The sequence below is a fragment of the Myodes glareolus genome, chromosome 12 (assembly GCF_982192425.1).
Source record: "Myodes glareolus chromosome 12, mMyoGla1.1, whole genome shotgun sequence".
Lineage (NCBI taxonomy): Eukaryota > Metazoa > Chordata > Mammalia > Rodentia > Cricetidae > Myodes > Myodes glareolus.
In genome coordinates this window covers 32,960,261-32,973,615 of record NC_142037.1, presented here as the reverse complement: position 1 = coordinate 32,973,615, position 13,355 = coordinate 32,960,261, and the positions used below count along the sequence as shown (strand labels likewise).

Genomic DNA, 13,355 nt, shown 5'->3' with positions numbered 1-13,355 from the left:
ATATATATATATATATATATATATATTCTTATTAATATCCTATGGCACCATTGCCAAAAACATAAAATTCCATAGTTAAGTCCCTGAAGCACTAGCACCGCCAGTTTGCCCTGCCAGCTTTCACTCTGAGGCTGTAAACTGCCACACTTGCTGCTTAGCAGGACAAAGCCCACCCCACTGGCCTCCACCACAGGACCAAGTGACTTTCAAGCTGCTTCTTGCCAGGAGTGTGGGTGGGCAGCCGGCAGGATCCCAGCGCAACAACTAGATGCAATTGACTGTAACCCAGAATTTTTTTTTTTAATGACTGTTTTGGACGGCGGTATCCAGCAGCCCCCTCCCCATCCTTCCTTCCCCCAACAGTTAAACATCAGGAAAACAAAGCAAGGAGGAGAGGGAGGTGGGGTGTTGCCGCAGCCAGTTTGTGCCAAATACAGTTAAGGGTGGAGAGGGAGGTGGGATTGGAAAGGGGGGGGGAGAAATCAAGTCACTTTCAATCAAGTGTCACACCTTTAAATAGTGGTTAAATCTGTGCGCTATGCAGCTCATCCCTTTACAACACGGGGTTCCCTTAGAGAATTCCCTGTTTACACTGGGAATTCCTCCAGGGCCGCATCAATAAAGCTGAACAGATGTCAGGGTGGAATGCCAGCGGCGATGGCTGTTGTCAGGGGTACTGGGGAGGCAGCCACAGAACAATGAAAGCCGGCGTCTGCTACACAAAGCCCTCGCGCGTGGGTCAGGTTCTGCCAGTGTGTAGAGATTCCACCCTACCCTTTGTCTGGGCACATTGCCTTTCTTGTTTCCCGATGACAAGGGTTGACACATGTCACCCGGCCCTATCAGGAGTGTTATTTGTTTGCCACTTGCATATGCGCCAGTGTTTCTGACCTCCCCGGCTTCCCCACTGAATGCGCGGGAGCAGGGCTGAGATTCCCCAGCCCAGCCCCGATCTACAATTTCATTATGCACTTTGAGTGGAAAGTGGGATGTAGATGTCCTTCTTTTTAATTAAAAACATGATTGATGAGACTTAACTGACAGTAGGAAATGCAATTTAAATATTCCTTAAAGAGGCACTAACCCTGTTTGTGTGGCGAACCCTTTCCGCGTTCCCTCCCAAACTTGCAAGCAGCAGGGAGAAAGGAAATTAATACGAAAAGCCTGTTCAAGTCCTGCGCCGAGGCTGCAGAAGGCTGGTAATGCTAGACGGCCACGGCGACCCTGTAACCAGAAACTTCTCCACGCTAGGAGCAGTGTGAGGCGGCACACACAAGGGGACCGCCACTGCTGAGGGACTGATGGAAGCGGGAGACTATGCTGTGGAACTGTGCGCCAGCCGGGCCAGCTAACTCACTGTATGTTTCAAATAGCAATCGACTTCTACAAAACCTCAGACCCAACCTCTCTGCTTCTGCTTCCGCTTCCGCCAGATTTGCAAAAGTGACTCCCTGTCTTCTCAGGGTCCAATGGCTGAGGACTTTTTTTTTCTTTTTTCTTTTTTCTTTTTTCTTTTCTTTTCTTTTCTTTTTTTTTTTTTTTTTTTTTTTTTTTTGGCCTTGGGTGCTTCAAGCTGTCATTTTAAAATAAGCTGTATAAGGCAAGTCCTTAGCACTTGGACAGGACGCAGCCTGAACTTATAAGGCAGAAAGGGAACATTTGCCACTCCCCGCCCCCTTGAAAGTCCCTCTCAGATTTATTCCCTTAGTGACTGCTACATTATTAGAGAAAATTCTAACCACAGGACACAGACATCTAAAACTCTAGAGGAACCCCAAATCACATAGCCAGGGCCGGGAGCAAGTGACCCTCACGACAGGACCTTCCCACGTCTAGAAACAATGAATGAAGTTGAGAGTTGGCCTTCCCCAACACCCACAGCAACAGCAGTTTAGGCTTTATCTTTGACTATGACTTTCTCTTTCTCAGCTTTTGCTGGTTCTGGGGCGGGGAGGGGGTGTTTCCTTGCTGTCCTTTGGGGGAATGTTTCATTTTGTTCATGGTGGAAATAGTGATTTTTCTGAGAAATAGCAGCTTAGCATTTTAAGAGCATGCTAAACGCATGTATGCAGATAGCCTGATCTATCTCTGAGGGCGTATACACTTGTACAATACACACTTCTATGGGGTTTGCATCTCAAGAGCTCATTCTAGTGTTTCCAAAGCCCTTCACGAGCAGTAGGCGCCACAGAGCGCCCGTCCCTGCCCACTTACTGCCTAATTAAAGGCTGATCACAAGAAAAAGGTTTTACTGAAATTTTTGCATTAGCGAAAGGGGGCTACAATTTTTGGGGGGCTAAGTATTTAACTAGCAAAGGTTAATTAGAATTGCAGCAATGGAACGTCAAGTAACAGGTTCTGGTCAATTGATTAATGAGATGTCAGAAGGTCTAAGAGTTCACCTTTGGGAGAAATGTATTAAAAGATGAAATCTTTTTCAAAGCTTTAAAAATCTTTCCTTTTCTTTGAGTATTCACACAGGCAAGGGCTGTAGATGTTTCTGTCGATAATGATGAATCAAAAGCTACCGTCCCCCAAGTCAGCCGCAAGCGGCACCAAAATGTTACCTTAGGCTTCTGCCCTCTGAAAAAAAAAAAATCTCCATTTGCAGCCACAAAAGTGAAGCAAGTCTCTACAAAACATCAGGTCTTTAATGGCTCACCTTCAGCTGTGCTTCCTCTCATGACCCTTGCTTCACAGATTCAGGATAACTTAAAGAATAACTCATTGCAAAAATTTGGGATCTAAGCAATTGAAATGTTGACCGGCTTGAAATCTTATTCTGGAAGCAGGGTCTTGTCAGCATCCATCCTGTGTGAACATCACGATGGACTAGGGTGTTGGGTTGAGGGGAAGGCTTACAAACATTTTTCCTCCTCGTTTGCCTCCAATGGTGAGCAGTCAGACCCTCCTATTGGTGGCATCAATGTTCTTTGTCACAAGAAACCACAGTATATTGTGTTTATACATGTCCTTCAGGCATGTCACAACAGTTTGGCATTCTGAGTGCCTCTACCACTGTGTACATTAAATAGTCACGTAGTTACATTAAACAGTAGGGAGTTCACACTACTTCGTAAGTGCTCCATGTTTCAAAACAGATGTGGGCTGTCTGTTGTCAGACGCCAGCCGAAGGGCTTAGAAAGATCTGGGTGGGAATGTAATCGCCAAACGACCGAGGGATCCCCCCAAATTCCCACTCAACGTCTCTTACACCCCAATACTAGAGGATGGGAAAGAGGGGAGAGACCAGGAAAAGAAACAAAGATGAGGTGGGGAAGTCACAACTTTTATGCCTTACAGGGCAGAGATCTGAGAGAAAGAATTCAGAATTCGGAATGGTTTATGTGGCAAGGAATATTTTTGAGCGGGGTGGGCTTGCTGGGGTATCATGGGATTTACTGACAGGAGGATTTTTGACAGTTGATGGACAGATGAATTCCGTCATGGAAGCGTTAGTCGAAAGCGGCAAGGCCAGATGGAAACTCGCAGCTTGTCTTTAATATTAATTTTCCTTTTTTTTTTCCAAGAGATCAGAATTCCCTAATTCCCTAAAATGTTTCAATGCATCTTGAGGAATTATTTCCTACTGCCTGTCTCCTCCCACTCTTGGTAAGACTGCTCCTTTGTGCTTGGGTTAGTTTCTCTCTCTCTCTCTCTCTCTCTCTCTCTCTCTCTCTCTCTTTTACTTTGAAAAAAATAAAAGCCTAGTTTCCTTTTTTTCTTCCTTGTTTTTTTTCCTCTCCTTATACAGTTGTTAAAATACATCTTTTATTGACAGCAAAATAGATGATAAGTACGCAATCTCATAGTACTAAATTTAAATATGAGAAATAATACATCTTGAACGACTGGTGACTTTGCGCTATGGCGGGTCATTGATGGGGACAATGATAAAATCTGATTTGTGACTGAGAGAAAGACATAATCCCTGTGCTTGCAGAAAGATGGGAGGGACCATCTTCCCAACCATAAAACAAACTCATACACTCTGTTCAGTTAGGGATCAGTGAGGATAGGCGGCAAGCTAACACCTGAAGGCCAGGGTTCTAGTCTTAGCCCTTCCTTGTTATCCTCACAGTAGAAGACACATCACTATAGATTTCCAAGCCTTCATTTCCTTACTTGTAAAATATGATTGGTGTTGGAAGGACAGGGAGTCCTCAAAGGATTGCCACATCTCCCTCCCTTTATCATGCCATGGAAACTTCCACAGGATCAGCTGTCTAGAAGCTGCTGAGAATTTCCCTCTCACTGCAGAGTCTCTCAGGAACATCCCTCCCCTGATGTCCCTAACCCCCCCCCCCGGCGCCCTCCCCCCCCCCCCCGCAAGGACTCCCAGGAAAGGGAGCCCTCACCTTTCAGTCTGTTTCCCTTGCCACTCCATAGAAACACAGCTACCATCCATCTGTCTGCAGGGTGACCTTACTAAGTTTAAGACAAAAATGCAAAACTTAATGAAAATCAGAGACTATGACCAACAAAGCTCAAATTCCCCCTCCTTTTTGCTCCCCTTTTGGTTTTTCTATTGCCTTTCTTTGACATCACTGGGGTTTGTTCAGGTTGAGAGCATTATTTTAAAATTCAGAGATGTCTGTGTAGCACTTGTCTTCTTGGTATAGTTCAAGTTTAATGTGAAGATACAGCTTAGCGTGGAGTTTTGTGACATGTCATTTTGGTCATATGTGTCTAAGTGGTGGGGTGAACCTGCCTCAGAACATGCTCTTCTGGATGGCTAGCCTGGACTCATTCTTATGAGCTGGTCCAGATCATTCAGATAGACCGTTTGCTAATCATGTAATGAAAACACTTAGCAAGCAAGCCGAGGACTCAAAGGCAACATGATGGGTTGTGTTGTGGGTAAGACTCTAGCTACACGCAGGCAGCCTACTTCCATGTGGTTCAGGGAGGTTCTACAGCAGCCTTGAAAACTCAGAGCAGGTCGTCTTCTTACGCTGTGAAATGTCGCACTATCAGTGGGCCCACGGACTGGCCACTTGACTCTACTCCCCTTTTGTGGTGAGGCAGGGAGAAGGAACCAGGTGAGTGGACCTCTGAGATAGAGCTCATCCCTCTAACTTCAGATGGTCTGTGTTCACAACCACACAGACCTGACTCAACAGGAAGAAGGTTTGCAACAGTATCCCACTGCTGGAGTCAAAGGCACCTGCTTCGGTGGGCAAGATCCTCCTCATCATAGCTAATCACCTCCAAGGCCACCAGAAAGAACTTCTGTGGGGGCTAAATAGATCAGACTGAATGATGACAAAACTATTAGCTACTTGCAATTACATTGGATGTCATGAGTATATGAGATGCATGCTACATGTGTTATGTATGTTATCAACAAATGCTATACTGATCTATTTATAACTGCATGTGTTTGGACCTAGGCGTATCTACCTGTGCTATTGCTCACGCGTGTTAAAATATGCATGTGATGCAAATGACGACTAGAAAAGTCGAAGCTTGCCAGTAGAGCATGTCCCAAAAGTACTCAAAGATAACACCATGGGAGAACAGAGTGATAAAAGCAGGTGCAGGGCACGCTTCGATAATGCTAGCACTTGGGAGGTAGAGGAAGGAAGATCGCGAATTCAAAGCTGGCCTCAGCTACATAACAAGCTAAAGATGAGTCTGAGTGAGCTGAAACCCTGCCTCAAAATATGGGGGAAAATGGCCAGAGAGATGGCTCCGTGGATAGAAACACTTGCCATGCTACTCTGATGACCTGGAACCCAGTGTGAAAGAGAATCCCTGACCTCTCTCCACATGGGTGGTGGGGCACAAGGACCTGCGTTCACACAGACACATCATACACACACAGTGATAGCAAAGAACAGAAATGTTAACTGGGAGAAATATTAGAACTGAACAGGATCTCAGGGGAAGAACATCTGGGGACCCCTATGCTCCCTGATGCTGACAGTCGAGCCGGAACAAGCCATGACTTACAGTTAAATATTTTTAGAAGAACACGGCTCAAAATCCTTGTTTAGGCTCACAACAGCCTTCGACACTGTACATTTTGCTGACCTAAGAACCGAAGGCAGCAGGGTAAGGGTTGGGCCCTTGGGGAGGCTCCACCCTGTGCTGCTCCCTGCTCAGCAGACCACGTTCTTCCAAGGGTCTGAGAACATTCACTTCCCAGTAGGTCAGACCATTTTCCCCATTATTCCAGCGATGGGCAGTACGGCTCACTGTAGCAACCCAAACCCAGAGGTGAGAAAGAATCTCTGCCATCATTTCCTTCCATCTGTAGTATTGTGAAGAAGGAACCCACTGCTGGGAGAGGTCCTTTTAGTATCCCATCGAAAGCGAACAGCTTGATTTCTGCCTGAATTCTCAAAGACCTTAAAATAGGCAACCCTCACATTTCACTGGGCAAGGCATGATTTAAACCAGGTGATCGCAAGAATGATTTCTTTCATTGCATTTTCCATGTGCCTCGTGAGGGAAGGCATGTGGGATATGTGTATAGCGAGACAGACCCCCAACCACCGCTGTCTCCACCCTCCCCCACCCACGGTGGACCACTAAATGTTTGTTAGCTATTCGCAGGGCTGACAGCATGGATTATTTTCCCCGTGTGCCAAACAATTTCATCCTAAAGGAAATATCTCACTTTGGCAAGATTTAGTAACAGTTATAAGGATACTTTATATTGATATGTAGGGCCTTGAACGCCTAGGACGTGTTTTTCCCGTATTATTTCATGAGTAAGTTGATAGGGTGTGATGCCAAACCTCACGGGTGTGGGGAGCAGACAGCAGTCAATGGCAGGGGTGGATGATAACCTTCTGTGGTCCCAAGGGCTTCTACTCCCCTGCAGGGTCACTGCTCCTGAGCAGAATGACCACTGAAATCCGCACAAAGCATAGATAGTCCCCTACTTCCTGTTTCCCGTTCTCATTTGACCCATTCTGGTCTCTGAACAGAACAGAAAAGTCTCCTGGGAGGGTAGTGGAAGCTACGCTTCCGCCATCACTGGACCCTCGGCTCTCTGTTCTAATGCATGGCCGCCTTCACTGGACTCCCTGCGCCACACTCTAATGCGTGGAAGAACACCGAAGATGACCACAATGACCAGGATGATCCAGCAGTAGCCCTTGCTCGGGGACACATCAGAGTGTACAATCCACATCTCACCCCTTCCGGCTTTTCCTCTTCCTTTTGGCTTTCCCAGAACCTCTGCTCTCAGCAAAGCATCATTGGCAACACCTACAACGTTTGTTAAAATTGCAGCGTAGGTGTCCAAAGCAATCGTGTATCGTTCTAAAGATGGCCAGAAACACTTGCGTATTCAATGCGCATTTTCTGGGGTACTCATTACCACTGTGCTAGAGATTGGGGAAAGTGGAGGGCAAATCCCAACCTCGGAGGACTCATGGGACAGCAAAGGATATAAATACTAAAGAGAGCTCTACGTGTTTTCCCTGCCCACAGGAAATGCATGAGAAGTGACACACCCAACACAGGGTCATTCGAGGGGACTAGACCGTGCCTTCCACTTTGAACACGGACATTTATAAGGCCGCCCAGCAGCCTACACTCTGAAGACGCCAGCCTACGGCCTGCTCCTCCCGGTTGGGTTTTGTGTTTGTTAGAGGAATGAGACCAGTTAGACAATACACACTTTCTGAATGCGCCGTGTAATTGCCTTGAGTACAATGCTTGGCCCGCTTTCAACCCTCCATCTGCAGAGCAAATGAAACCAAGAAGGGAAACGTTTCCAAAAAGAACTGGACAGAAGCCCCGCTGTGTTGTTAAACACTACCTTGTGTGACTGTGTGATGTGTGTGTGCGCGCCCACGTGCACACGCACGAGTCTGTGGGAGCCAGAGAGCAAACTCAGATGTCATTCTTCAGAACTGCCCACCATGTTTTTTTGAGACAGAGATTCCCACTGGCCTGGAACTCACAAAGTAGGTGAGGCTGGCTGAACTGTGAGCCCCGGACATCAGCCTGTCTCCATCTCCCCGGCTCTAGGGTTACAAGTGTGTACTACCGTGGTGCCTGATTTTCAACAGGGGTTGTGGGGATTGAACTCAGAACCTCACGCTTGCACGGCAAGCACTTTCCCACTGAGCCCTCTCTCCAACCCCGGAAGGCTTTTTAAAGATGTTTCACATTTATCTCTATAGCCGACCTTTTGGACATATTCTCTACTGGTAACTAAAAGCATTTCCAGTGTGTAATGCTGACCACTAGATGCTTTCTGCATGGTCCATGGTGGCCATCAGATACGGGGATGGTGAGGGTGCATTTACTTCTCAGTGGTCACTCTGGGCCCTAACTGAGGTACAACAGATTTGAGGGGCAAGGGCACGACACACAGCCCTTATTTGTTCCCGTGCACATGCTTTAGGCCCAGACAGTGTGAAGGAGTCTCCCAGACGCTTGCTGTCCTAGTGTCTGACTTGTAAAATACATTTACAATGTGTATATATGCAATCCATAATGTAGGATATGTAGACTATATATAAGGCATAAGAGTTTCTGGGGTTAACGAATTCACCATCACATTAATGACTGTGGCAGCTTAGCCAGCTTCTGATGCTTTCTCTCTTATGTCTTCAAAGCACCCCATGCCCTTATCCAGAATGATCCTTTTCCTTCTAGGGCTCAGTTTTATTACCCAGAAGTCCCTAGGTCCTTAAATGGCCTGAATCCCAGCCCCACTGTGCTTGGTGCAGTATAGAGAGAAACGGCAAATGGTCCCTCCTTGAGGTCGCGTGTCCTCATCCAGCTGAGTTCTTTCTCATTCCCTTCGCTGTGAGAGCATTCCTCCAGTGCTTGGGGGTTTGGGGCAGCCTTTTACAGTCATTAGCAAATGGACGCAAGGTCCCCATGGGGCCTGTCCCCCTTTTAGAGTGGTTCCATGGGAATTAACTGCCACCTAAGGTCGCTGGAGGGGGCAGAGTCCCCACCCGGTCCCCTCCTCTGTCCACTTCAAAGTTACATATATGGCAAAGTGGCTCTAGAGATGGGGGAGGCTTTTCTGCTTCCTGAAGCCTAAACTGGAGACCGTACACACGTCTCCTACCCTGGTAATTCAATGGGCATTTCTGGGAGGCTGTGGTACAAAGCGACTGCGGACTCCACCTAGTGCGCACTTCCGCTATGACGTCACGAAGCGTGGCTCCTTTCTACACCCTTCGGGGCTCTAAAAGGAGGGACCCTCCACTTAAAAGACCCATCATTTCATTCTTTCCCACTTCAGGGGTGCTAAGAGAGCTACAAACGCAGCTCATATTGGGCACTCTGGAGAGGTAGAGAATAGCGGGAAGCAGGGTCCCAGCTCTCCACGGAGCTGTAAGCTACTGTGGGGACAAGAGATTGATAACAAAGCAGGAGAGGCAAACTCAAAGCATGAAGTTAAGAGGCAACATTGTGTCCCAGCCCTCAGCAAGAGGTCGTTCACACCTGCAGACTCAAGAGCACTCCCACCCTGTCCAGACCTTAAGGCCTCTGTAGACTCCCCAGTGTAATGTAGCTGATTTACTGTCAGGCCCCTCCAATTTCCTGATAAGACTATAAAGCGTTCACAAGCAGAGGTCAGTGTGTGCAGTTTGCATCCCCTGTAGTGTGCTGCAGGATTTCCCACGCGGTCAGCTTTACACAAACAACTTGGTCATTCAGTTGCTCATTGCAGTAGGCCATCCCTCTGAGCAGCCATGGTTTCTGACTGGGCAGGAGAAGATAACACAGGCTCCCAGGCCTGCACTCAGAAAATCAATTGACCCCTTTGGATTTCAGGCTTCTCAAAAACGAAAACAATATGCCAGGCATGATAGCATCCACTTTTAGTCCCGGTGCACTCAGGAAGCAGAGGCAAGTGGATTGGTGCGACTTTGTATCTAGCCTGGTCTACATGGTGATTTATAGGCTAGCCACGTCTACATAGATGAAACCCTGTCTTAAGAAAAAGGAAAGAAAAGAAAGCAATGAATCAGAAAAGCAATGGATTTACTATTTCATTACTCTGTTGACAAACCGAAATTGCTATGTGCCCCCCAGCCCAGACTCTCTTGCCTAAACTTCTCTAGGTCTTATGCCTGAGACTATGGCCATATGTCTTATGATATTCCTTTGCTGTGACCCCAAAGCTGAACCCTGCCTCTTTCTGGTTTCACACAAGTTCCTCTTAGATGACAGATTCCTCATTCCATATTTAGCACGAATCAGGAAGTTTGTGACATTTTTCCTCTCCAAAACTCTGTGACTCTCTGAGTTCAGGAACAGTTAGACTCAGTAACCCAATAATGGTGCCGCCTCTTCTACATTTTTGTACATTTTCTCCTCTGAATGAAACTTCAGGCACCAATGGCTAGAAAGGCAGAAAGAGAGCACCCACCTTCACCAGTACTCTGAGTCCCTTGACGCAAATATTAACTAACATTAAAGTGAGTCCTTCATGCAGTACCAATTGTTTCCTCCCCTTCTTCATGGCCCTTTCAGCTTGAACTGAATTTCTGTTTAGGGGTACAGTGAGAGACTGTGGGTTTTTGTTTTCTGAGAATGCAGCCCATAGAACACTGGGTCCACAAAGAAAATTATGGGGGAACAACCCAGGTTCCAACTCTCTTGAGTGTGTGTGTGTGTGTGTGTGTGTGTGTGTGTGTGTGTGTGTGTGTGCAGCTGGAGGGAAACTAATTGGTGAGATTCATATTCAGATATTGAGGCTATATAAGGATTTGGGAGTTTCTAAGCCACTAAAGTGTCTTGCTTTCATTTGAAGGCTGGAGGGTCTTTCCCAATAAGTAATACATGATGCCGCCATGTTGTCTCAAAACCGCAAGAAAATGCAGCTCGAAGGTCCATCCGAGCTGGTAGAGTGGCTGCAGCTTCTGCAGTCTGCCTGTCAAAGGATCAGCCAGTCCTCATGGGCCCAACCCATCCCTCCCACTGTCTAGAAAGATGGGGAAATGTCACTTTCAGAATTCAGTATTTCTGATGGAGGAGGGCTCCAGGGGTTGGGGTGATGACTCATTTGGTAAAACACTTGCCTTGCATTGTGGATGGTGCCTGAGGAAGTTTCTTGATCCCTATCTGCAAGTGCACACATGCATACATGCAACCTCTCTCTCACTCTTACACACACACACACACACACACACACACACACACACAGAGAGAGAGAGAGAGAGAGAGAGAGAGAGAGAGAGAGAGAGAGAGAGACTCTTTCTCCAGGATCATCTACTTACATGCATCTACATGGGAACCTATAACTTCATCATTTAGGAGGCTCAAGTAGGGGGATCCTGAGTTTGAGGCCCAGCTAGGCTAAATATAGCAAGACACTGTCCCACCAAAATGATCTACAAAAGGTAAGGCCCACCTCTTAACATAGCCCAGCCCCCAAGCTTTGCCATTGCTTCATCTGAAAGGCTGTAGTAACTAAGGAAAAATGTCCTTCGGCAGTGGGACACGAGTCCGGGCATAGCTGGGGCCGGCTCCGAGACATGTACATGAAAGTGTCTACTGTGTAAGCTCGTGGGAACAGGAGCTAGCTCTTAGCCATGCCCTGTGCCTGGCCTGTTTTAGCACACCTTAACCAGGCAAACTTGCTGAAAAAGACACCACTGGGCAAAGAAATGGAAATGCATCTGGAGTGTGGCTGAGGGGAAGCTACTGCTGTGAGGAAGGATTTCCTCTCCTGGACTCTACACCATTCCTACCACAACCAAGCCATCTCCATTACCTGGACCAGATCCTACCTCTCAACAACCCTGCTACATGACCCTCACTATGATTCAGATAGAATTTGCGTGTGACTCTAAAGAGTTCATGTGTTGAAATGAAATCAGCATTGAGGTACTGAGGGTAGAAACTTTGAGTGTTTGGGAAATTATTAGGGCAAGATGAGACCCTCAGGGTAGAACCCCTCCTCTGCTCCATTGAATACTAGTGACTGTAGAAGAGGAAAGAAAGAAGGGCTAGAAAGGTGGCTCAGTGGCTGAGAGCCCTAGATGCTTTTGCAGAGGACTTGGGTTTGGTTCCCAGCATCCCATAGCAATCCACAATCATCTGTAACTACACTTCCTGGAACTCTGACGCCCTCTTCTGACCATCATGGATATCAAGGCACACACGTGATGCACATGAACACATGTAGGCAAACATTCATACACATAAAGAAGAGGAGGAGGAATAGGGGAGGAGAAAGGCCTCTGTCTCCCACCTTGTGATATTCTACAAAGCCTTATGACTCTGCTAGCAAGAAAGTAATCACACAGCGTAGTCCTTAAACTTGAATCAGAATCAGCTGGGCGGCGGTGGCACAAGCCTTTAATCCCAGCACTTGGGAGGCAGAGGCAGGCGGATCTCTGTGAGTTCGAGGCCAGCCTGGTCTACAAGTGCTACGTCTAGACAGGCCCAAAAACTACAGAGAACCCCGTCTCAGAAAAACAAACAAAAACTTGAATCGAAATCATGAGTTAAAGCAAACTTCTGTGTGTTGTTATAGTAACTAAAGGCAGACAACACACTCCTCTACAGCCATTTACACCTACCCTGTAACTCAGAATTCCTTCTCTACCTCACTGTGTAATCCAACCAAACCCCTGTTATTCTATCTCAAAGTATAGTTCAAGTTCATCCCTCTACCCTCTCATTACAGCTGCTACCTGATTCAAGCCTCCAAATCCTTTGACCTGGTTACTGCTAATGGTCCCCTGGTGACTCCCCCGTACCTCACCAAGGCCCCACACTCCAGCAGCCCTAGTCAAAGATAAGTTTCATAAGGTTCCATTCCTACTGAAGAGTTTTGAACAAAGTGTGTAAAACTACAGCTCTCTCAGACCTGAGAGCCCTTGCTTGTTCTGTGAGTCCTTTGATGAGCCCTTCTCCCCTCCCAGGCCTGTGTCATCCCTGTAGAAGTTGGCAGTGTGGCCCACCATCCTCCTGAGCATGTGCCACTGTCATGCCAGGCAGCCTTCTTCACTCCTCACCCACGCTGGGGCATTCCTCACTCTGGGAAACAATGGATGTGTTCATCTTATCCCAGGGAGAGTGGAAGATGTCTCCCGTTCCTGTGAATGCCAATCAGACCTCAAGGGTTGGAGACCCCAGTGAGGTGGCATTTTTGGCTTCCTCGTCAGTGGAGGAGCACACCACACAGAGTCTGTTACATAGAAGACATAGAGGAAACAGCTCTGGATGAAGCTAGAATGTTCTTCCAGAGGCTCAATCTGAGCAGTCCTCAATCATAGAGCCCTTCTCCTTATTAGACTCAGGAGTCTCCGCGTAGCAAGCTTTCTCCATGACTTTGTTTCCCCTTGACCTGACTGGAAGAAGTCAAAATGACAGCCAGTAGAGTCTCCCTTGCCCCCTGTCCACTGCACCCCCACAGT

At 47.2% G+C, this 13,355-nt stretch overlaps 1 protein-coding gene across 1 annotated transcript in view; it reads right to left on the bottom strand.

Moving 5' to 3' along the window:
- The window catches only part of Ebf2 (EBF transcription factor 2), a 197,352-nt gene that overhangs the window by 87,602 nt on the left and 96,395 nt on the right, over window positions 1-13,355 (bottom strand). The window lies entirely within an intron of this gene.